General features: G+C 47.6%; 1 protein-coding gene and 1 long non-coding RNA gene across 3 annotated transcripts in view; one reads left to right on the forward strand and one right to left on the reverse strand.

The window, feature by feature from the left end:
- Positions 1 to 20,741, reverse strand: part of ATP13A3 (ATPase 13A3) — a 118,623-nt gene extending 97,882 nt beyond the window's left edge. The window contains exon 1 of one of the 2 annotated variants that reach the window (XM_054039253.1): positions 20,724 to 20,741. The gene's annotated coding sequence lies outside the window, so the exon portion shown is untranslated. Of the gene's footprint in view, positions 1 to 16,696; positions 16,809 to 20,723 lie in introns of those variants that run through there. The other variant, XM_054039250.1, reaches the window with a different exon arrangement.
- On the forward strand, positions 1,729 to 24,040 carry LOC128842925 (uncharacterized). Its single transcript, XR_008446146.1, has 5 exons — positions 1,729 to 1,822; positions 10,321 to 10,488; positions 14,058 to 14,124; positions 14,555 to 14,755; positions 22,525 to 24,040. It is a non-coding gene; the product is annotated as an uncharacterized LOC128842925 (long non-coding RNA).
- Positions 24,041 to 25,333: the final 1,293 nt, after the last annotated feature.

Here is a 25,333-nt window from a genome sequence, read left to right on the forward strand (position 1 = left end):
CCCCCCATGTGGGCGGCCGGCACCGGGGAGTGGCGCAGCGGAGACAGGGAGCGGTGTGACATCATCGCCGGCTTGCCCTTAGATGGAATAGGTGGCCGGGTTATTTGCCTCGTTCCTCCTTGGAGAAGACAGTGCTGTCAGGCAAATAAGGTCCTGCACCACCTCAAAAGTCTCTGGAGTGGAGGGAAGTTGAATGTCCCAGCCAGGACGGTCAAGAGAACAGTGTGGGCCGGACTCGACTAGACCCCTTGCGGAGCGGGGCAGGAGTCAACAAGCCCCTGGGAGGCGACGGGCCCAAGTAGGCTGGCTGAGCGGAGGCCTCCCTGCTGCTGGCTCCTTAGGAGGAGCCCTTCCCCTCTCCTGCCTCTTTTTCTTCTGGGGCACTGGGGACAAAGTTCAGCACCTGACAGAAGTCTTATGTTTGGCGCCGTGTCAGTGCCGGGAGTCCTGAGCCTCCTCTCTTGGCGTTGGTGTGCTGAGCACAGAGGCGGCGGCGCTCGGCACAGGCTCCACTGACCCCGGGTCAGACTGTGGGTGGAGGGCTGCCTCAGTGAGGATAATTCTGAGTCTCTGCTCGCGATCTGTAAGGGTCCTCGGCCAAAACCTCTTATAAATGCGGCACTCGTCCTTTTGGTGACTCTCACCAAGGCACTTCAAACAAGAAGTGTGCGGGTCACTATCTGGCATCAATTTATCGCAGACTCCACACAATTTGAACCCCGGTGACAGAGGCATGCCCCGGTGTTGGGGAATGAAACGGGGGGGGAGGAGGGGGGTTGAGGGAGGGAGATCCCTGTAAGGGAAACTTAGAGAAACCACTAACACTACTACTACTAACTATACACAATGGACAGTGGGACACTGCTAAAGGCGCTTGCAGAAGCAAAAGTGAAGGAAGTTCCAGCTAGCCATCACCAGCGGCAAGAAGGAACTGAGGGGGTGGCGGGTCAGCAGGGCCCTATATTGGGCGCCATGAAGGCGTGACTCCAGGGGATGCCCAGGCTGACCCTACGGATACTGCTAGGGGAAAAATCTTCCAGCCGTTGTGCACACGGCACGCGCACACCTGATTGCAATTGACATGAACAAGCACTTGAATATGAAGTTTCCCCTGTCCCCCCTGAAACTCATTTTTCTCACATGCTTGACTGTTGTACATCAATAAATACTGAATTTCTGTCACCACAATAATGTCAATAGCAAAACACCTACCAGTAACAGGATATTATGGGCTTGATTTTCAAAAATTATTCAGCACCAACAGCTTCTGTTCAAATCAAAATGCTTGAGCATCCATTAGGAAGTCAGACCTTAAGTCTCCAATTTTAGATCAAGGAAAATCCTAATTATTAGTGAGAGAAAAATGCTTAACAATGCAATGACAGCAAGTAGTAATACAAAAGAAGGCAGACACGCAGACAGTGTAACAGTAATCTGCTTAAATCTTCTTTTACAGTATTCAAACTGAGTGTATACAATCTTCCTCCATCAAGATAAGGTAAGAAATAAGACACTTCTAGCTTGTGCATTTTTTTTTTAAATAAAAATCCAATCAATGAATTCAGTTTTTGGTATTTTACCAAAACAAATTGCAAAAACTAAAGGTTCGCTGGAATACTGTATATTCCATTCAGCTTTAAAATAGCACAGTAATCATTAACCTGACACTTATCTGTAATGCCTTTTGACCCTACTGTAAAAAGGAGGAAAATTGTTCATCTAGGAAAACTTGCAGAAGACAACGTTCAAGGTCAGAACATTCTCTCTCAATTTATGCGAACAGGAGCAGCTAACAGGGGAGTTTGGCGACGGAGTTCTCCAGGTGAAGAAGGAGCGATTACATGACCCTTGGGATAAGTTTGTTGTCGGTTGTGTGTGTGTTTGTTGTGGTGTGCTTGCTGTTTGACTGAAATATACCGTGTGGTCTGGTTGTTTGGGGGACTGTGTGCTGACTGTGTGGGTGCTGAGCCTAGCGACCTGCTAGGCTAGGCTGAGAACTGAGAGCTTCTTAATGAGGCTTTGATTCCTAAGCTCTTTAGCACCCATCAACCCTTAACCAGGGGACTCCTCAGGAAGACCAGAGCTTTAAAAAGCCGGCTCCTCAGCGACCAGAGGAGCTAGCGAACAGGGGAGTTTTGCGAGGGAGTTTACGACGACGGAGTACGGGGAGGGGGCTACATGCCCTTAACATTCCTTAAACTTCAGCCAAAAAACATCCCCTGATAAAAACAAAACAACAAAGGAGTCAGCAGCAGGAGTAAAAAGATAACGCAGGCAGAAGTCCAGCAACAGAGTGGGGGCTACCAGTTTATTGCAGCATGTCTGATTACCTGCCCTATGGGCAGGTGGAATATGTGTGTATTCGGTGCAAGGAGCTTCTGGCCCTTAGAGACTGTGTAGGGGCTTTGGAGACCAGAGTGGCTGCGCTGGAGGAGCTAAGGGAGACAGAGAGGTACACAGATGAGAATTTCCGGGACACAGTAGAACGGTCCAAACTCCAGTCTGACAGCCTCTGTGCTGTTGAAGAGAATGAAAGTCCCAGGGAAGGAGAACATCCAACTGAAGCAGAGGGAAATGATCCCATAGTTGGGACACTCCTCAAATGATGTGATATCCTCTCGCACTGAGGAGACCTCTCCAGGGGAGGGAACTCTAGTTATTAGGAAGAGATCATTAGAAACATAGATAGTTGGGTTTGCAATGACCAGGAGAACCGCACGGTGACTTGCCAGCCTGGTGCAAAGGTTGCGGATCTCTCGAGACGTCTAGATAGACGTATGTGTAGTGCTGGGGAGGAGCCAGTGGCTGTGGTACATGTAGGAACCAGTGACATAGGGAAGGATAGGAGAGAGGTCTTGGGAGGCCAAATTTAGGCTTCTAGGTAAGAGATTGAAGTCCAGGACCTTCATGGTAGCATTCTCTGAAATGCTTCCAGTTCCACGCACAGGGCCAGTTAGACAAGCAGAACTGCAGGTTCTCAATGCGTGGATGTGATGATGGTGTAGGGAGGAGGGGTTTAGATTTATTAGGAACTGGGAAAACTTTTGAGAAAGGGGGAGCCTATACAGGAAGGATGGGCTCCACCTAAACCAAAATGGAACCAGATTGCTGACACTTAACATTAAAAAGGTCATAGAGCAGTTTTCAAACTACGGGCTGGGGGAAAGCCGACAGGTGCAGAGGAGCACGTGGCTCGGACAGAGACATCCCTTAGGAGTGGATCTACTAATGGAGATTCTCTATGTCCTAGTAAGGAGGAGAAGATGGAAGATAAAATACAGGTAGGATCTGATGAGAAACAGTCAAATGAACAGGAGTTTCATTCAAGTACATCATGTAATGGGAGACAGCTAAAAAGTGACACGTTTTTAAAGTGCTTATATACCAATGCTAGGAGTCTAAGATAATAAGATGGGTGAACTAGAGTGCTTCGTATTAAATGAGGATATTGATATAACAGGCATCACAGAAACTTGGTGGAATCAGGATAATCAATGAGACACAGTAATACCAGGGTACAAAATATATCGGAAGGACAGAACAGATCGTGCTGGTGGGGGAGTGGCACTATATGTGAAAGAAAGCGTAGAATCAAATGAAGTAAAAAATCTCAAATGAACCAAACTGTCCCATAGAATTTCTATGGATAGTAATTCCAAGCTGGAATAATAAGAATATAGCAGTAGAGATATACTATCGACCACCTGACCAGGATGGGTGACTATGAAATGCTCAGGGAGATTAGAGAGGCTATAAAAATAAAAAAAACTCAGTAATAATAATGGGGGATTTCAACTATCCCCATATTGACTGGGTACCTGTCACCTTAGGACAGGATGCAAAGATAAAGTTTCTTGACACCTTAAATGACTGCTTCTTGGAGCAGCTAGTCCTGGAACCCACAAAAGGAGAGGCAATTCTTGATTTAGTCCTAAGTGGAGCACAGGATCTGGTCCAAGAGGTGAATATAGCTGGACCGCTTGATAATAGTGACCATAATATAATTAAATGTAACATTCCCCTGGTGGGGAAAACACCACAGCAGCCCAACACTGTAGCATTTAATTTCAGAAAGGGGAACTACACAAAAATGAGGAGGTTAGTCGAACAGAAATTAAAAGGTACAGCACCAAAAGTGAAATCTCTGCAAGCTGCATGGAAACTTTTTAAAGACACCATAATAGAGGCTCAACTTCAATGTATACCCCATATTAAAAAACATAGTAAGAGAACCAAAAAAGAGCCACAAAGTAAAAGAAGCAGTGAGAGGCAAAAAGGCACCCTTTAAAAAGTAGAAGTTAAATCCTAGTGAGCAAAACAGAAAGGAGCATAAACTCTGGCAAATGAAGTGTAAAAATGTAATTAGGAAGGCCAAAAAAGAATTTGAAGAACAACTAGCCAAAGACTCAACATTTTTAAGTACATCAGAAGCAGAAAGCCTGCCACGGGACGATCGAGATGCTAAAGGAGCACTCAAGGACGATAAGGCCATTGCAGAGAAACTAAATGAATTCTTTGCATTGGTCTCCATGGCTGAGGATGTGAAGGAGATTCCCAAACCTGAGCCATTCTTTTTAGGTGACAAATCTGAGGAACTGTCCCAGATTGAGGTGTCATTAGAGGAGGTTTTGGAACAAATTGATGAACTGAACAGTAATAAGTCACCAGGACCAGATGGTATTCACCCAAGAGTTCTGAAGGAACTCAAATGTGAAATTGCAGGACTACTAACTGTAGACTGTAACCTATCATTTAAATTAGCTTCTGTACCAAATGACTGGAGGAAAGGTAATGTTACACTAGTTTTTAAAAAGGGCTCCAGAGGTGATCCTGGCAATTACAGGCCTGTAAGCCTGACTTCAGTACTGGGCAAACTGGTTAAAACTATAATAAAGAACAAAATTGTCAGACACATAGATGAACATAATTTGTTGGGGAATAGTCAACATGGTTTTTGCAAAGGAAAATCATGCCTCACCAATCTACTAGAATTCTTTGAGGGGGTCAACAAACATGTGGACAAGGGGGATCCAGTGGATATAGTGTACTTAGATTTTCAGAAAGCCTTTGACAAGGTCCCTCACCGAAGGCTCTTAAGCAAAGTAAGCAGTCATGGGATAAGAGGGAAGGTTCTCTCGTGAATTGGTAACTGGTTAAAAGATAAGAAACAAAGGGTAGGAATAAATGGTCAGTTTTCAGAATGGAGAGAGGTAAATAGTGGTGTCCCCCAGGGATCTGTACTGGACCCAGTCCTATTTAACATTCATAAAGGATCTGGAAAAAGGGGTAAACAGTGAGGTGGCAAAATTTGCAGATGATACAAAACTACCCAAGATAGTTAAGTCCCAGGCAGACTCCAAAGAGCTACAAAAGGATCTCTCAAAACTGGGTGACTGGGCAACAAAATGGCAGATGAAATTCAATGCTGATAAATGCAAAGTAATGCACACTGGAAAACATAATCCCAACTATACATATAAAATGATGGGGTCTACATTAGCTATTACCACTCAAGAAAGAGATCTTGGAGTCATTTGTATAGTTCTCTGAAAACATCCACTTAATGTGCAGTGACAGTCAAAAAAAGCAAACAGAATGTTGGGAATGATTAAGAAAGGGATAGATAAGACAGAAAATATCATATTGCCGCTATATAAATCCATGGTACACCCACATCTTGAATACAGCGTGCAGATGTGGTCGCCCCATCTCAAAAAAAAGATATATTGGAATTGAAAAGGTTCAGAAAAGGGCAACAAAAATGATTAGGGTACGGAACAGCTGCCATATGAGGAGAAATTAATAAGACTTGAACTTTTCAGCTTGGAAAAGAGACGACTAAGGGGGATATGATAGAGGTCTATAAAATCATGACTGGTGTGGAGAAAGTAAATAAAGTGTTATTTACTCCTTCTCATAACACAAGAACTAGGGGTCACCGAATGAAATTAATAGGCAGCAAATTTAAAACAAACAAAAGGAAGTATTTTTTCCACACAAGGCACAGTCAACCTGTGGAACTCCTTGCCAGAGGATGTTGTGAAGGCCAAGACTATAACAGGGTTCAGAAAAGAACTAGATAAATTCATGGAGGATAGGTCCATCAATGGCTATTAGCAAGGATGGCCAGTGATGGTGTCCCTAGCCTCTATATGCCAGAAACTGAGAATGAGTGACAGGGGATGGACCACTTGATGATTATCTGTTCTGTTCCATTCCCTCTGGGGCATCTGGCATTGGCCACTGTCGGAAGACAGGATACTGGGCTAGATGGACCTTTGATCTGATCCAGTATGGCCGTTCTTATGTTCTATGTACTCATTCCATAAACGATAAAAACGTCATGTTTTTCTGATACAGTAATCTGTGCTCTTAAAAAAAAAAGGCACTGAGAAATCACCTTATTGCTCAACTAAATAAAAGCCAACTGACATAAACTGTGTTTGTTTGTTTTTTAATTTGGAGAAGGAAGGTTTGAAGGGATAGAGAATTAAGGGTCATGAAAACAGTTTTAAAACAAGTGAATGAATCAGAAGTAACAAAACCAGGTATTTTTATGACCACTTAGGCCTCTGGCATTTGACATAGGATCACTCAAAACACAATTTTAACTAAGCTAAGCCACTCCAATAAGCTATTCTTAAAATAGTTTAAAATGAATGCAGAAACATAAGCAGTAATTCTCCCCCAGCTGTTGCATCACGTACAGTCTGTTACGAGTATCTTTCCTCTGCGGGGGTAAAAGGCTGAAGTCGAGTTTCTGTTAGGGACTGGACTATTTCAGAGTTCTGAGCAGAATACAACCACGTCAGCGTTCCCTTTAATTTTTCCAACACATGTGCGGAAAGAAATTTGTTATGTGCAGCAATATGGAGGTGATGTGTGACACAACCCTGTTTATGTGCACCCATATTGGTGCACATAACAAAATGCATGAGGGGGGGGGCTGAGGGGTTCAGGGCTGGGACAGAGGGTTGGGGTGCATAGGGGGTGCAGGCTCTGGGGTGGAGCCAAGGATGAGGGGCTCAGGGCTGAGGCAGAAGGTTGGGGTACAGGTGGGGGTGAGGGCTCCAGCTGGTGGTGTGGGCTCTGGGGTGGGGCTGTAGATGAGGGGTTTGGGGTGGAGGAGGTGGTAGGGGTTTGGGGTGGAGGAGGGGGGCTCCAGCTGGGGATGTGGGCTGGGGTGAGGGGTTTGGTGTGCAGGCTGGCCCGGGGCTACAGCGGGGAGAGAGGACTCTCCCCAGCTCTCTCTCCCCACAGCAGCACCTGGTCGGGGGGGGGGGGGGGGGAGAAGGCGCTGCTCCACGCCACGGCAGCACCGGGGCTGGGGCAATGGGATAGGTGCCTCTCCCCTGCCTGCAGCATGTCCAGGGCTGGGCTGGGTTGGGGCGCTTCTCCCCTCGTCCGCTGCAGGTCGGGGGATGAGGGGGGCTGGGGCCAGGGCGCCTCTCCCCAGGCCGCAGCAGGTCCGTCCACAGTCCAGGCAGCCAGTGACAGCCCACCGCTTCGGGCTCTGGCTGCCTGCCAGTGATAGGGTGGGTGGGGGCTGAGAGAGGAGCACTCACCCGGCTGGCTGAGAGGAGCGGGGCGGAGAGAAGCCCTGGGCCGGGGGGCCCTGGGCGCGGAGAAGGGTCCAGAGAGGAGCCAACTGCATCGCAAGTGAAGTGGAGCACTGGGCCAGGCTGGGTTGAGGAGGGGCTGGTTCAGAGGCATCTCTCCTGGCCGCAGCCCTGAGGACTTAGAACCACGGATTAACATCAACTGATCCTTATTCTCGGATATGTAGGTTACTTAACAAAGGAAGTAGCTTTTCCTCAATGAAACTCTTTATTTTTATCTTACTGTACATCAACCTGAAACAGGAAACACTTCAGCATACAATTTTAAACATTCAAACACAATTATCTAGGAAAGACTATTAGGTAACTAGCTACAAAATCAACAGGTTTTAGGGTTTTTTTTTGGGGGGGGGGGGGAGGGAGATTTAAACTTTTAAGATCTACCATGTCAATTGCATATACAGATTCATCTCAAGGACCGGTTGTAATAGGCACCCTATGTATTTGTAGTAAAAGACAGTTACCACCCCAAAGAGCTCACAGTCTAAGGCCCTGATCCTCCAAATAGTTAGGCCTGGTCTATGCTTAAAAATTAGATCAACCTAGCTATGTCACTCAGCACTGTGAAAATTAGTGAGCCTTGAGCACTGTAGTTAGGTTGACCTAGCCACCAGAGTAGACACGGCTAAGTTGATGAAAGAATTCTTCCATCTATCACCTCTCAGAGAGATGGTTTAACTACATCAACGGAAAAACCCCTTCCGTCAATGTAGGAAGCATCTATACTACAGCACAACAACAGCACAGCTGCAGCTCCATACCAGTGTCGCTTAGCAACTGTAGCGTAGGTATGCCTGAACATACACATTTAATTTACTGGGTGTATTTCAAGTGCTTGCGTGATTGTGGCCTCAGAGACTGCTTTAAAGAGTGTAGTGTGTACTTAAGCAGCAGCTACATAATGTGTGTGTTGGGGTGGGATAGTGGAAAGAAATCAAAGCTAATCATGGAAATGAAAGTAAATCTTTAGACAATTCTTCCTGAATCTTTTAATTTCATGAAAATTGCTTTTGCTTTAAGAAGTGCCTCCTTTTACAGTGTATTGAAGAATGTATTTTTTTTTTTTTACTTTTCTCTAGCATAAAGAAAGTCAAAGCAGATTGAAATTCAGTAAGGAAAGTTTTAGAACATTTCCCCTTGGGTTTCCTTTAAATCTGATAAGGCACAAGTTGTTGAATTCAGTGCTTCTAGCGGTAACAGTTTATGTCTACTTTCTAAAACTAACTTCAGCCAAGCAAAAGTGTAAAATCTAACTCCTTTTTTGTATATGACAAAGAGGCAGCATCACAAGGATCTGAAGTCCTCTAGAATAGGAAGGATGGTCCGGTGGTTAGGTCACTAGCCCGGAACTTGCATTGTCCCATTTCAACTCCTTGCTTTACCATGGACTTCCTATGTGTCCTTGCGCAAATCACTTAAGTCCAGATATTTGAAGGTATTTAGGTGCCTAAATACATTTAAATATATGGGCTTTAGTGTCTTTGTGCCTCAGTTCCCCCATCGATAAAATGGGGATAATAGCATTTTTCTAGTTCATAGGGATGTTGGGAGGATAAATACATTAAAAGATTCTGAGGCACTCAGATACTAAAGTCAAAGGCCTAGCAACATCACTGCACAAAAGACAGGTATGATAAATTACTATTCCACTTGAAAAAATCTGTAACTCACCTTCCAGACTAATGTTCTAAAACAATTCATTTATTCGTTGTTGAGATAGGCATTGGAAAAGCCAAAAATATTTAGTAACCAGTGAAATAGAAGAGACTAGAAATGGATGAGAAGTGTGAGAGTTAGAAACATTTAGTATGGAAGTAGAGTAGAAGAAAGAGTATAAACTGAAAGTGGCATTTCCCATAAACAAACAATTTCCAGAACAGCAGAAGCTAGAACACTGGATAGGAAAATCAACACCTTTGGCTTTTTCAACACTATGTTGGCTGTGTGCCCTGGTTCATATTTCAAACACTATAATTTCTACTACTTCTAGTGCCAGATGAGAGTGAAGACTTCTTGAAGTTGGTACAACAGGTGTATTCTACAACCATTTATTAAATTGGACCATGATCTCAGAGCTTAAGCAGGGTCAGCCCAGCTCAGTACCGGGAGAGAAGACCTGCAAGGAAAATCAGTTTCTACAAGAAATTGTGTTGGTGACTTGACTTGATCTTTGGCCAGGAACTATCTTTTGTTCTGTTTGTATAGTTATGATAATACAAATAATAAGAACAATGCATGATTCTTCTCTGAACCACTACTGAACTGGTGCCCAAGCCAGGTGAGTGGGGGAACTGTCTTGTTAGAGGTGCTTTCTATAAGAAGAAAAAGTAAGGTCCAGATCCCGTGGAATTTTTCACAAGATTGGAAATGCTAATCCTAATATGCTAACCAAATTCCTATTTTGGTAATTACATTCTGCCTTCCTAAAATTTCCCCTGCAATTGCTATTGAATATTAAAAAACCAAGGCAAAATGTATTCCAAACTTCACTGTTCAAACATACTAGCGTCAGGTTGGATCTGAAAATAACCTGACCCTCTGGGGCTCCCATGAGTCATCTCTGTTCACCTCCTCCTGCCTGGGGGGTCAGCACAGCGGCAGCTGTGTGCCCCACTCCTGCCAACTACCACCCACCTTGGTGCGCACTTTGTGTGCTGCAGAGCGAGCATGCCAATGAATCACAACACTTCTCACTCCACAGCGCACACAGCTCAGCAAAGCAGCAGTATCCGGCAGAAGCGGGGCATGCAGCCACTGCCATGACAACCCCAAGGGCAGGAGGTGACCAGAGATGGATCACAGGCACAGGGAGCAGAAAGCCCCCACCAATCCAAGCCCCAAGAATGAGGCGGCAGCAGCGCTGACAAAGGTTTGGGTCCTGTGGGTTCTGAAAACACTAAACACTCTTGGGTCAAGTTTGGGTCAGCTTCTGGGTTGGGCTATAAAATTAGGCCTCAGCAGATCTCTAAACCAGACTGCTTGTATCACTTCTCGCTCCACCATTCCTATGTTTGTGCATTATCTAGCTAGACTGTTTATTCTTTGAGGCAAGAATCTGTGCCTTCTTACCTATTGTTAAAGCACCTCACATATAGTTGGCAGTATACAAGTAACAGGAGGCAGCATGGGCCAGGAGATACAGCACTGGACTGAGAGACGACCTTGGTTCTTCTCTCAGCTCCACCACTTGCTGTGCAACCCTGGGCAAGTCATTTAACCTCTCTGTGCCTCAGCTTCCCCATCTAACACAGGTATAATAATGCTTAACCATTTTTGTGAAGTGCTCAGTATTGTTATTAGTACAGTATTTTTCACTTGCTGTCCTAAACTGCTGGGTGGCATTGACGTGTGCTACTAACTAGCCACAGAGTTCCTCCCCCAGGTGACTACACTGAGGACTTGTCTAAAACACTACAATAGCACAGCTGCGCCGCCGTAGCGCTTCAATGTCGCCGCTACCTGCGCCGACAGCGGGATTCTCCATCAACGTCAGTAATCCACCTCCTCGAGAGGCAGTAGCTAGGTCACGGAAAGAGTTCTTCTGTCAACCTAGCGCCATCTACACAGGGACTTCGGTCGGCTCAACCTCACCGCTCTGGAGTGTGCATTTTTCATACCCCTGACCAACATAGTAAACCGACCTAATTTTCTAGTGTAGACCAGGCATGATACTGTACAAAATGCGTGACGTCTATCATACACAAGCAAGCCACCTTAACAATCAAAAGGAATCGGGGGGGGGGGGGGGGGGGGGGGGGGGGGGGGGGGAAAGGAAGAGATGATCCTAGCTGATTACAGAATTATCAGCAGAAAATGAGAAGTTAAACCAGATATCATTAAGTTCACAAGTTAAATACCTTTCTTTGGCTCTTGAAGGGTATGTCTACACTACACTTTAAAAAAAAAAAAAAATCTCAAGTGGACTGATTGCCAATTAACTCACAGTAGTAAACACACTGTGAAAGCTACCCTCAAAAGTCCCCAAACATTTATTCCTTTCTACAGAAGTTTGTGCATTATGTCAGGGCTCAGCTTAGGTAAAAAAGTCAAGTGCAGATAAACCCAAAGTGAAGAAAAGAGTAAAGACCCACACATTCAGAACAGCAGAAGCAGAAGTAATTGCAACTTACAATATCTAACTCTTCAAGAAGTTGAAAAAGAGCGTAAAACAGAGGTGGCCATCTGTTTTTCACAAGTTAAAAAGTAATCTCATCATCTACCCTAGAGAGCACAATGTTTTGTAAAAGTCAACTTTATTCTGAAACCTGTCTTTATTCTGAAAGGTAATTGAAGAAAAGCAGCAATGCTTTCAAATGTAGTTGTTCACAGAAAAGCATGGCTAACCTGTCTGAAAATTCAGTGCGGACTAGATTCAGCAGCTGAGTCCCCTGCAATAAAATAGGGGGGATTAAAATAATAGTTGAAATTTAGTTTCAGTTGCACTTGCAAACCAAGAGAGTTGAGGCTAAACACTACACAACTCCGACAATACAAAGCAATCAATGTCTTCACAGTTGTTTTTTCTAGACCTATGCAACAACTGGACCAGACTTCTCAGCATTCAAAATAGAAAATATGTTAATAAACCACAAGGAAAAACAATTAAAACATTAGACTTGGATAACTATGATCAGATGGTCTGATGTTATAATCACTAAGCATAGACCTTATTATCGGGAGTAGCAATGTTGTTAAAAATCCAGCACGGTGGATTTTTTCAGGGGATGGTTATTGCTTTTTTCATTTTTGGTACTTCTGTGACATTCTGAAGTAATTACATGACCATATATTGGAAATGTTTTATTTTAAATAGAAACAAAAATTAGAACCTAATTTATTAATAAAAACTAACTAGTCTAAGAACTTAAAAGGGAAGTCATAAAAACATCAAGGTTTGCTTATGAGGAAACAAAAGATTTAGAACTGTCTAGATAGACGCCTAGAGGGGAAGAGGGAATGAATGGAGTGATTACCGATGACAAAGGCTTAGTGGGTTAACCAACTATCATTGAAAGTTCAAGTGGAGAGTTGGAGACCCAGTAGGTAAAGCTATAACTTGTGAGGGGCCTTGGCTTTCTAGAATTTGGAAACTTCTGGAAGTTGGACAGGGCATCTGCTAATATGGTTCAGTGCAAAGCTACCTAGCTTATCTTGTTTTTCAGTTTTCACAATGCTGAATTCACTTGGTGTTTGTTTCTGACTATAAAGGTAGTAAATGTGAAAGTTGGTGATCAATCATGCAAATGTGTGATTGACTGGTGATTACCAAACATCAGTACAGAGAAGGAAGGGAAAGAAGCAAATAAGTGGACTGAAGGAGTTAAAATAGAAGACTCTTTTGTCTCAGTTGCTAAAGATACTATCCAAGAATTCAGAGTAAGATCTGCCATTTGTTCTGAAACATAAAATGGAGAAGATGAGAGGTCTATGCAGATAGAAACATCCTAAGCTTCTGATGTGTGGGTGTTTAGCACACTTTAGTGCAGAATGCAGTGGCATGCCTGCCCAGTGGCCATCCACAGCAAGAGCACGCTGAGCGCTCCGTGAGTGCACTAGCTTCCAATTAGTTTTCTGATGGAGTTTAGATTGTTAATTTAGACCCATAAAGCCCTAAATGGTTTGGAACCTAGCTAATGAAGTGTCTCTCTCTGCCCTCGGATATACTGCAACAACTCCAAATAGCAGAGGTTGGTGGCTGGGTCCTTGAAGGGTTCTCAATGCTTGAACATGATCTCCTCCGTGGTCTGATAAAATGTTTTATTGACCTTCAGAAGATGCTGCAAGGCTCACGTCAAACTCATTCCCAGGCCTTTGCTAAGGAGATAGGTTGAGGGACAGAGGGTGGATGTTTGAGAGAGGTTATTGTTGCTAACGGGGTTTAGTCTGTTGAGTTTAAGTGATTATAGTTTGGAATTATCATCCATGATTATATACTTCAGTTACATAAATACTAGGAGCCAGTTGGGATAGATGCTTTTAAATAAATTTGAAACCATACAAGAAAATAATGAAAGATCTAAATACAACTGGAAAACTTGAACATCAGGTGAGTTTTTAAGTTCTTAAACTCAGCTGAACCATATCCTATCAAAACTGACACAGATATGAAGGTTCCTGACAGGGAATACACTTCTTGCAAAAGTTACCAACAACTCACGGTTGCGTAGGTATAAACTGAGGTTTAACTGAACAGTAAGAATGTACCTGATGTCATAAGAAAGTGACAGTATTGCCTCAATTATACATAAAGGTGAAGTTTAATCAAGAAGCAAAATTCAAGGGATTTGTTAATGAGAATACTCGCTACCCTACAACAGAGTTAGCCAAACACTAATTCAGGTTATATCTGGGGTTAAGAGTGCAGTCACTTAATAATTAATATATGTAATTCAATTAATGATACTGGAGAAATTGAAAACATTTTACATTTATTAACAGCTGTGTCAAGCTGCTGAAAGACCAAGGTGTTACGGAAGCCTGCATTCTTCAGATCCAGGTTTCTCAGGTAGCTATTTCATACTTTTGATTGAATTTGTTGATTCCTGAAAAGCACTTCACAGGAGCACAAACTATCAGAGCAGTTTTCCTCAGGGTTTTGCTGCTGAATACCACCTCCAGTTCTGATTTTATCAGAGCTCAGAAACTATGGTCAAGCTTCTTCAGCAGTCCTTGGTTGGGGAAAATTCAGGGGGTTGCAGGAAGTGGTGTTCTTCCCTCTGAATTAGTGTCTGTACCTGATGTTAGGGGTACTGTGTGGTTGGAAGTGCCAGATTTGCTGTGAGATGCTTTTGGAATGAGATGTAAAAGCAAAGTCTTGACCCCTATGGTCACTAAAACAACAGACACACCATCCATGCAAAAGAGTATAAGCAACTAGACAGCCCTGGCTAAATCTCACTTTAGCTAATTACATTCTGCCTACCTAAAATTCCCAGGACGTGTCAAATGGACACAGTTTTCTTCACTGCCAAGGCTAGTTACCGGACCCGAACGCGGATAGTAAGGACAATGGCGAAGGATGCAGAACCGTACCCAAGAGGAGCAGTATTCACGTGCCCGCGGGCTGTGGCCAGAGGATCTGCTGGAGTGGAAGCTGCCCTGGGCGCTGACGGGCTGTGGGGTGTCATCCACGTTTGGTGAGGCGGGGGGCAGAGGGGCAGGACACTGACGGGCTGTGGGGTGTCACCCACTTTGGTGGGGCAGGGGATGGGGGGACAGGACACTGACGGGCTGTGGGGTGTCACCCCGGTTTGGTGAGGCAGGGGGTGGGGGGCAGGGCGCTGACGGGCTGTGGGGTGTCCCCCAGGTTTGGTGAGGCAGGGGGTGGGGGGCAGGGCGCTGACGGGCTGTGGGGTGTCACCCCGGTTTGGTGAGGCAGGGGGTGGGGGGCAGGGCGCTGACGGGCTGTGGGGTGTCACCCAGGTTTGGTGAGGCAGGGGGTGGGGGGCAGGGCGCTGACGGGCTGCGGGGTGTCCCCCAGGTTTGGTGAGGCGGGGGGTGGGGGGCAGGACGCTGACGGGCTGTGGGGTGTCCCCCAGGTTTGGTGAGGCAGGGGGTGGGGGGCAGGGCGCTGACGGGCTGTGGGGTGTCACCCCGGTTTGGTGAGGCAGGGGGTGGGGGGCAGGACGCTGACGGGCTGTGGGGTGTCCCCCAGGTTTGGTGAGGCAGGGGGTGGGGGGCAGGGCGCTGACGGGCTGTGGGGTGTCCCCCAGGTTTGGTGAGGCAGGGGGTGGGGGGCAGGGCGCTGACGGGCTGTGGGGTGTCACCCCGGTTTGGTGAGGCAGGGGGTGGGGGGCAGGACGCTGACGGGCTGTGGGGTGTCCCCCAGGTTTGGTGAGGCAGGGGGTGGGGGGCAGGGCGCTGACGGGCTGTGGGGTGTCCCCCAGGTTTGGTGAGGCGGGGGGTGGGGGGCAGGACGCTGACGGGCTGTGGGGTGTCCCCCAGGTTTGGTGAGGCAGGGGGTGGGGGGCAGGACGCTGACGGGCTGTGGGGTGTCCCCCAGGTTTGGTGAGGCGGGGGGTGGGGGGCAGGACGCTGACGGGCTGTGGGGTGTCCCCCAGGTTTGGTGAGGCGGGGGGTGGGGGGCAGGACGCTGACGGGCTGTGGGGTGTCCCCCAGGTTTGGTGAGGCGGGGGGTGGGGGGCAGGGCGCTGACGGGCTGTGGGGTGTCCCCCAGGTTTGGTGAGGCGGGGGGTGGGGGGCAGGACGCTGACGGGCTGTGGGGTGTCCCCCCGGTTTGGTGAGGCGGGGGGTGGGGGGCAGGACGCTGACGGGCTGTGGGGTGTCACCCAGGTTTGGTGAGGCGGGGGGTGGGGGGCAGGACGCTGACGGGCTGTGGGGTGTCCCCCAGGTTTGGTGGGGTGGGGCAGGGCGGGGGGGCAGGGCACTGACGGGCTCCGGCCCCAGCGGGGAGCTGCGCAGCGGCTGGCCCGGCCCGGCCCCGGGAGCCGGGTGACCCGATGTCCCGATATTTGGGGCTTTTTCTTATCTAGGCTCCGATTACCCCCCACGCGCCGATTGCCGCACTCGCGCCCGGCCGGGCCTGCGGGGCGCCGGGGCAGAGTCCATGTGCCCGCCCCCGCCGGGGCTCGCCCGGGGGACGGGCCGGACACGCGGGGCCACGCGGCGGCGAGCGCGGAGCGGGGGCGCGGGGGGGGGCGCGGAGCGAAGCGCCGGAGGGGGGCCGGGGGCGCGCGGCCTGCAGGGGCGCGGCGCGGGGGGGGGGCCAGGGGGCGCGGAGCGAAGCGCGGGAGGGGGGCGGGGGCGCGCGGCGCGCGGCCTGCAGGGGAGCGGGGGAGGGTGGCGGGGGCGCGCGGCGCGTGGCCTGCAGGGGAGCGGGGGAGGGTGGCGGGGGCGCGCGGCGCGCGGCCTGCAGGAGGGCGGGGGAGGGGGCGGGGGCGCGCGGCCTGCAGGGGAGCGGGGGAGGGTGGCGGGGGCGCGCGGCGCGCGGCCTGCAGGGGAGCGGGGCCCGGCCCGCCCGCAGCGCAGGGCACGTGGCAGGCGCGTGCGGCCCGGCCCGGCCCGAGGCTCTACCCGCCTCCCACGTGCTCCCCGGGCTGGCCCCCCCGGACACTCACCCGGCGGCGCGGCGCCCCTAGCTCAGCCCCATGGCGCCGGCGGCGTGAGCGGGGCCGGCTCCGCGCTCCTGTGCGGCGGGCGGGAACCGCTTCCAACCGGCTCCGCGCACCGGAGGGGCGGGGGGGGGCAGGATGTGACGTCACAGCCACCCACTTGGGGAGGTGCCGGAACCGCCCCCCCCCCTCGCGGGGCTCCGAGTCCCGGCCGGGGGGGGTCACGACACTACGCGGCGGCCGGGCGGGATGGGGGAGGGGCGTTCGGGGAAGGTGAGGACGCTGTGGAGGTTATGGGGTTTTTGCGGGGTCGCTGGGGGTCTTGGCGGTTGCATTAGGGGGCGTTGGGTGCAGGGGGAGATGTGGTGTTTAGGAAGGTTGCTGAAGAGAGGGTGAGGGGTTGGTGCTCAGGAAGTGTGGCTGTCGGGTGCTGTGAGGTGGTTGTTCCTGGTGGGTGAGGGGCACCTGGCATTAGGGGAGGAGGAGTATTTTGGGCAGTGGTTCGGGGACTCTGTGCATTCTTGCCATTTCCCAGAGTGGGGTCATCCTAAGCTGGGTTTTGGCCCAAGGGCCACATCTGGGTGGGGAAATTGCACGCAGGGCCATGAATGTAGGGCTGGGGAGAGGGCTGGAGTGTGGAGTGGATGAGGGGGCTCAGGGCAGGGGGTTGGGGTGCAGGAGGCATGTGGCAGGGGGCTCAGGGCAGGGGGTTGGGATGCAGGAGGCGTGTGGCAGGGGGCTCAGGGCAGGGGGTTGGGATGCAGGAGGCGTGTGGCAGGGGGCTCAGGGCAGGGGGTTGGGGTGTAGGCTCCAGCCTGGTGCTGCTTACCTGCAGCGGCTCCGGGGTGGCAGCAGTGCACAGTGGGGCTAAGACAGGCTCCCTGCCTGCCCTGGCCTTGCTCCGCTCCCGGAAGCGGCCGACACCATGACCCTGCAGCCCCGGGGGGGGGGGGGGGGGGTTGAGAGACGGGGACTGAGGGCTCCCCGCATTGCCCTCGCCTGCAGGTACCTCCTCCGAAGCTCCCATTGGCCGCAGTTCCCCGCTCCCTGCTAATGGGAGCTGCAGGGGGCGGTGCCTGCTGGTGAGGGCAATGCCTGGAGCCCTCTACCCCCTCCCTCCCGGGGGGCTGCAGGGACGTGGTGCTGGCCACTTCCGGGAGCAGCGCGGGGCCCGCAGCGCTACAGGGGTGGCAAGCCCACGGGCCGGATCCAAAGCCCTGATGGGCCGGATCTGGCCCGTGGGCCATAGTTTGCCCACCCCTCTCCTAAGCCAATTCACTGGTAGTTATTGGCATGCCAAGTTATGCAATTGTTGAGTGAAAGACATCTTTCTTAAGTCTTTGTCAGAGGGGTTTGCTTCGGGTCGAGGACAGGCCTTTACATTGTGGGTTTGATCCTGTGTCAAGGCATAAAGAAGAGAGAGCATTTAAGGATAAGTACAGTTGCTTTCCTCTGTCTGATACAGAGGGCACAGTAGTTGTAGGTGTGATGAGTTAAAACAATTTCCCAGACTCTGGTCCTCGGGGCTGTAACTGGTAGGCTGCCGAAAGCTGACAGGTCTGGTGGTGCTGACTCCCTCTTGTTTCCAGCTGCTAAATTCCATTGATAGAAACTAAAAGTACACTAAATACCTTCCTAATTTTGTTCTTCCATATGAGTAACTGTTGCAGTTGACACAGCATGTGATTGTGAAAGGGCGAGAAGGTTGTCCATGGAAAATCTCCCTACTAAGATGAGATCCCCCCTTGTGAAAATATTTGCAAATGGCTGAGTTAGCCACTTGTAGTGGCTCAGCAGGGGTACCCCTCTGCAAAATTGGTCCAATAGAAACCCTGAAATGGCGGCGTCCAACATCAAGATCATGTGAGAAATCTAAGTCCCACAGCTAAACATAGGAGAAATTACTGTCCCCAATGCAGATCACAAGGCCTTCCATTCATCATAATTCAGAAAGTTTAAAGTCCGTGCATTCAGCACCCACACACTGTAAGATATGCCTGGTACATGCTTGTGTTATTTTATTAAGATATAAATACAGACAAAAAAAGTGCCCCCATTCAGCCGCTTTACCCGCAGCATCTCTGGATCTCTCCCTCCTAAAGACTCACGTCTTCCACTGTGACCTACAGAGGGGAGTCCCTGATAGAAACGGTAAAAGCATGTTTCCTTGTTATCTTCTTAACTAAATGTCTTAATGCATCTTGTCTGCTTATTAGATTGTCTGCACCATGAGTAAGGCTATGTTTTAGTGACGGGTATTTTTAGTAAAAGTCATGGACAGGTCACGGGCAGTAAACAAAAATTCACAGCCTGTGACCTGTCCATGACTTTTACTATATACCACTAACTAAAACTTGGGCCAGGGGGCTGCAGGTGCTCTGGAGGGGGCAGTCCAGGGTACTGCGGGCGCTGGTGTATGGTGGCCTGGCACCCCGTTGGTGCTGGGAGAGAGGGTTGGTGGGGCTGGTAGGCTCCCTACCCAGCTCAGACCGGCATGTCCCTGCAGCTCCTGGGGGTGGGGCGGCCAGGGGGGCTCCGCATGCTGCTCTTGCCATAAGGGCTGGCTCCGCAGCTCCCATTGGCCGGGAACCGCAGCCAATTGGAGCTGTGGGGGTGGCACCTGCAGGGGCAGCCAGCACGCAGAGCTCCCTGGCCCCTCCACTAGGAGCTGCAGGGATATGCCAGTGGGAGTTGGGGAGCCCCTCCCCCCGAGATAAGCACCACACCACACCCCTACCTGCTGGCCCCTGAACCAGCATTGGCCGCTGCAGAAGTCACGGAATCTGTGACTTCCATGACAGACACTCAGCCTTAACCATGAGGCCTGGTCTGTCTGTATCATGGGTCTTGCCCAGCACCAAGAACGTTGTCAAAAGTGACTAAATGAATACAGGGAAGAAAAGCTAGATGGAAGCATACATATTTGAAGTTGTTAAATACACAAGTATATATTCTAACCAAAGCATGCACTGTACTTCCCATAATTGACTCTGCACTATCCTGTTAAGACTTTAATTTTGCAACCAGTCATTATAGGCTTAACTATAAATATGGCTTTGTGTCCACCCCCAAGTTAGTTAACACTCAATAAAAAAGTGTTTCTCCTCTGTTAGCACCTAGGGCAATACATAGTTGTCTTCCTGTAACCAGCTTGACACAAATTATTTTGTGGTGTAGAGAGGACCTGGGCCTGTGTAACCAGTTTAGCCTGATAGAAACAGCTTGATGGGTGTCGATTTATAACCATGGTGAGTGGACCCCTGACAGCTGTCTTGGGGGAAAAGCTGCACTGTGAATAATACTCAGTTGTGTTTGTTGCAACAGATTCAGATAAGAATGTCACAAACTAGTTACAGAAATGCAGGTATACTTATAGTGTACACAAGGTACTCCTTGGCACAGATCCTTTTTGAAGTTCTTAGTAAGTTAAGCCCTGTCTCTATTTGGGATTCATCAATGCAACCCATATTAAATGGATGAAAAATTGGGTAACTGATGGATCTAAAAAAATAATTGTAAATGGGAAGTTGGCCTCCAATGGGGGTGGGGTCTCACAAGGATTTGTTCTTCACCCAGTGCTATTCAGTATCTTTATCAATGATCTGGAAGAAAGTATGAAGTCATTTCTGGTAACATTTGGAGATGAGATGACACAAAAACTGGTTAAGACAGTTAAGAGGGGACTTGATCATGATCTACCAATACCTACACTGAGGAGATTTCTAATACGGTAGGTGCACATTAGTAGCAACATATCCATGCCCTTTTGCTATATTGTTCCTAAGTGGCTGTTATGGGGAGCATCGACAATTCACAGTATGGAAACTGTTCCCGGGGAAACATCGCTTGTAAGTGGCAGTTGCTCTTACAACGTATTGCTGCAAACTAGCACCTACTGTAGTAGAAGACTCTAATCTAGCAGAAAAAAAAAAAGAGTAAGATCAAATGGCTGGGAGCTGAAGCTAGATAAATTCAGACTGGATATAAGGTACAAGTTTTCAACTGAAGGCTATTAACCATTGGTACAACTTACCCAAGATTGTAGTGGATTCTCCATCACTTGAAGTCTTTAAATCAAGACTGCATCTCTTTCTAAAAGATAGACGATAGCTTGAAAAGAAGTCATGGGCTTGATGATCATAACAGTCTCAGCAGGGATTGAGTGGTCCTTAAAAAAAAAACAAACAAACAAACACCTGTATTTATAAAGTTATCATTGGTGTTAAAAATAAGTTCTCTCCAACCATTTCCTGTTGGTGAAGATAGTAGAAGAGAATTACTTTTAGACATTGTTCTTCATTGAAATTCTTTTAGTCTTTTACAAATAAAAAGCTAATAGCTCTTCATATTTTTCTATCCATAGCAAGTTCTAATATGTATCTTACCCACATCAGAAGATTTCCTTTATACTATTATTTTTCTATCCTCTGGCAAATTTGAATTCATTTATTGCTTCACAAACTCCATTACCATGCATACTTTTATTCATTCAAAATTTAACTTGCAGTCAACTGCGAATGACATGTTCCCTCCACCCTTCTCTTTAAGTTGCTGTTTGGCCTCTTTCCAGCTCTTCAGAAGAGATGAGGTGCTCTCATGCAATGTATTAGTAATTTTCTAAGAAAGGGGCATGTTAGAAAACTTAATTATAATGAGTTGAAATTAATCAAATTGTCTTGTTGAATTTTTACATAAGAACATAACAATGGCCATACTGGGTCAGACCAATGGTCCATCTAGCCCAGTATCCTGCCTTCCACCAGTGCAATGCCAGGTGCTTCAGAGGGAATGAACAGAACAGGGCAATTATTGAGTGATCCATCTCTTGTCGCCTATTTCCAGCTTCTGGCAAACAGGCTAGGGACATCCAGAGCATGAGGCATCCCGTACCAAATTGTCTAATAGCCGTTGATGGACCTATCCTCCTTGAACTTATCTAATTCTCTTTTGAACCCAGTTATACTTTTGGCCTTCACAGCATCCCATGGCAGCAAGTTCTGCAGGCTATGCGTTGTGTGAAAAACTACTTCCTTTTGTTTATTTTAAACCTGATGGCTATTAATTTCATTGGGTGATCCTAGTTCTTGTGTTCTGCAAAGGGGTAAACAACATTTCCTTATTCATTTTCTCCACACCATTCCTGATTTTATAGACCTCTATCATATCCCCCTGTTAGTCAACTCTTTTCTCTCCTCCTATGGAAGCTGTTCCATATCTTTAACCATTTTTGTTGCCCTTCGCTGTACCTTTTCCCATTCTAATATCTCTTTCTGGAGATGGGGTGACCAGAACTGCATGCAGTGTTCAAGGTGTGGGTGTACCATGGATTTATATGGTGGCATTTTGATATTTATGGTTTGGCTATTCCCTTCCTAATAGTTCCTAACATTCTGTTAGCTTTTTGTCACTGCACATTGAGTGGATGTTTTCAGAGAACTACCCACAATGACTCCAAGATCTCTTTCTTGAGTGGTAACAGCGAGTTTAGATTCCATCATTTTGTATGTATAGTTGGGATTATGTTTTCCAATGTGCATTTCTTTGCATTCATTAACATTGAATTTCGTCTGCCATTTTGTTGCCCAGTCACCCAGATTTGTGAGATTCCTTTGTAACTCCTTGCAGTCTCCTTTGCACTTAACTATCCTGAGTAATTTTGTATCATCTGCAAATGTTGACATCTCACTGTTTACCCCTTTTTCCAGATCATTTAAGAATATGTTGAACAGCACTGGTCCCAATACAGACCCCTGGGGGAACCACCACTATTTACCTCTCTCCATTCTGAAAACTGACCATTTATTTCTGTGGTTTGTTTCCTATCTTTTAACCAGTTACTGATCCCTGAGAGGACCTTCCCTATTATCCTGTGACTTCTTTTAAAGTATAAGGTATTGGATCAGCTCAGTATGGCACGAACAAGGAAGAAAGCCGGTGGCAACAGTAAGAGGAAAACTAACCCTGTAGCTCAGCCGTCTGATTCAGTCCATATTTCAGCTGCTCAGCCTGGGACTCATCAACACACAATTCATTATGGTCATTACTTTTGAAAATGTTATACTGGGTGTGAACAGCCATAATTTCCTAGAGACCTTGCTTTACATTTCAACCCACACATACGTGGGAGCGACATAAAAGTAACTATAGCAGCCTTGTTTCACCAAATCCAATGGCCATTTGCAGAGTTCATGGGTTTCCCTTGGATATTATGATCGTAGATTCACACACCTTCCTATCTGGATCTGGTCGGTAAATAATCTGAATTGATTCAAGTCTCTTTACTTAAATTTGGTATTATTCCTAAATATGCTTTCCATGCAGGAAGTTCTTTTTGGCTCTTTCCCTACACAGACCAGTCCTAACCTTGTTGCTGTCTGTCACCATACCCTTTACAAGTTCCTTTAAATGTAACTTTCTCTTACTTGTGAATTAAGTTGGCCAGTCCATCCTACAGAACAATAAAAATTCTTCCTCCTGGATATGTACTTACTCTCCCTTATGGTAATTCATAGACTATATACCAACTCCAGCTTTCCCACACATGACATTGTCTTTTACCTGGTGAATGTACTAACATGTCGTAAGACAATGCTCAGGCTGCTAGTGAACACTGTTTATGCTGACAAATAATGTTTCGTTGTTATTGTGGTCCCCCGTCTGCCTGTATCTACTTGTTGTCTCTTGTCTGACAGAATGTACTTCTGTATTCACACACTATTGTAATAATCTTTGTACAGAGTATGCCTTGTAAGGTATCATTTGAAAACGCATAATTTGCTGATCATTATTGTCCCGGTAAAGAATGTGCAGCAACACTGTATGTGAAGTTATAAGATTTCACTGCATGGTGTTATTAACACATGTCCCAAATCCCAGAGCCCTGCCCAACCAAGGTTGGCAAACAGGTCTATCTTAAACAAAAAAAATGTGCACTCTGCTTAATTTGTATTTAAGCAGTAAACAGGGTCATCAAACAGAAAGGGAAACAAAAAAAGCTCAAACAGGTAAGAGGAAAAAAAGCAGCAGGGAACATTCTTCCATATAGATTCTTTGTCTCCTGGTGTCCAGCTGGGAATGTTTTTCAGGAGAGGGACTGAAACTATAAAACAGAGAGACAAACACCCCAAGGCCCCCCCACCTTCCCTGCCCATTGCATTCACTGCCCCTGAAGAGACCAAGCAAGCAAGCATTGGAGAAGGGTCCTCACCTACAGGGTTTGGTGAGTCAGACTGCTGAAAGCATCTGATGAGAAATGTTGCTTGAATGTGATAACTTAAATGATGTGTTAAGCTTCTTATCTTTATTTCTGACTTATGCCTCATTACTTGTACTGTTGTAAAATCTCTTCGTAGTTAATAAACTTGTTTTATCTAAGCTGGTGTGTTTAAATTGAAGTGTCTGGGAAACTCCATTTGGAGTGACAAGTTTTGTCCCTATTGTATTAAAGGAATAACAGGTTTAATATAACTTGTATTTTCCAGGAGAGGACTGAGCAGTACAGGACATACATTTCTGGGGGGGAAATCTAAGACTTGGGGTGCGTTGGGGTCATGCTGCAGTATAACCAAGGGTGGTGAGAGCCAGAATAAAACTCAGGTGTGGCTGGCAGGCTGCAGTTACACAGAGCACTCAAGGTGTGGCGTGCATGCTGGAAGGCTGTTTGTGAGCGGCCCAAGTGGGAGCTAATTCAGCAATGCATTGTAAGGCACCCAACACTGCAGGGCAGGGGCAACAGCCCCCACTCCCCCCACTGGTCTGGATTGTACCCTGGTATGTCTCAGTCTCCTACTTAGATTGAGAACTCTGAGGGCAGCGACCACCTCTTTCGTATATGTGTTCAGTGCCTCACTCAATGGGGCTAGAGCCTAGGAAGTACAGAAATATGAATAATAACCAAATCATTTGGCCTTAACAATATTTGTAATAGGGTCCAGGCCTTACACCTCAGATCATAACTTAATCGGCACCCAAGGAGATCAGTAACGAGTTGTCAAGTTTTATACCAAGTAAACACTCAAATACTCATAAATTAGAGTAATGCAAAATACGCTTGTTACTTTTTTCAGTCTGTCTGTGAGCACATCCTGCCAGGCCTCTTCTGATAGAATTCTATGGAAACAATTCATAGTCATTTCTGATCCCTGTTAGCGTCTCCTGTCTTTAGCAGGGGTGCTGGGGTGTCCCAACGAAAGCGGAGATTCTAGGGTCAGATCCTGCACTGATAAGCTTGAGCATATCCCAGGGCTCTGGGTAGATTCTAGGGTCTGCCCCCTGCAGTCTAGTGGGTGGCATCCGAAAGTGGACCAGGCTTCCCTCACAAAGTCCATCTCGGGGTGGGGTTTACTCCTTCGCGTCGAATAGGCCACGTGACCCACCTCCAAGCCAGCCAGGCCCGCGGATGCGCCAGAGGCCATGCTCTGGTCTCAGTGGTGGAAACATGGCCCTGTTGGAACTGTACTACCAAATTCTCCCCTGGCTTCAGCTGCTCAAGGGACCCTCCTTAAAAGGCCCCATGCTGCGAGGCAGTATTGCCTTTTCCATACAAGCTCCTGGGGGCAAGGGAGCCATGTGTATTCCTGTCCCCTTTTGCCCCACCACCTGCCCAACCCCTGCCTACTTCCTGCACACCCCGATCCAGAGGAA

The sequence above is a fragment of the Malaclemys terrapin genome, chromosome 9 (assembly GCF_027887155.1).
Source record: "Malaclemys terrapin pileata isolate rMalTer1 chromosome 9, rMalTer1.hap1, whole genome shotgun sequence".
In the NCBI taxonomy this organism is placed as follows: domain Eukaryota; kingdom Metazoa; phylum Chordata; order Testudines; family Emydidae; genus Malaclemys; species Malaclemys terrapin.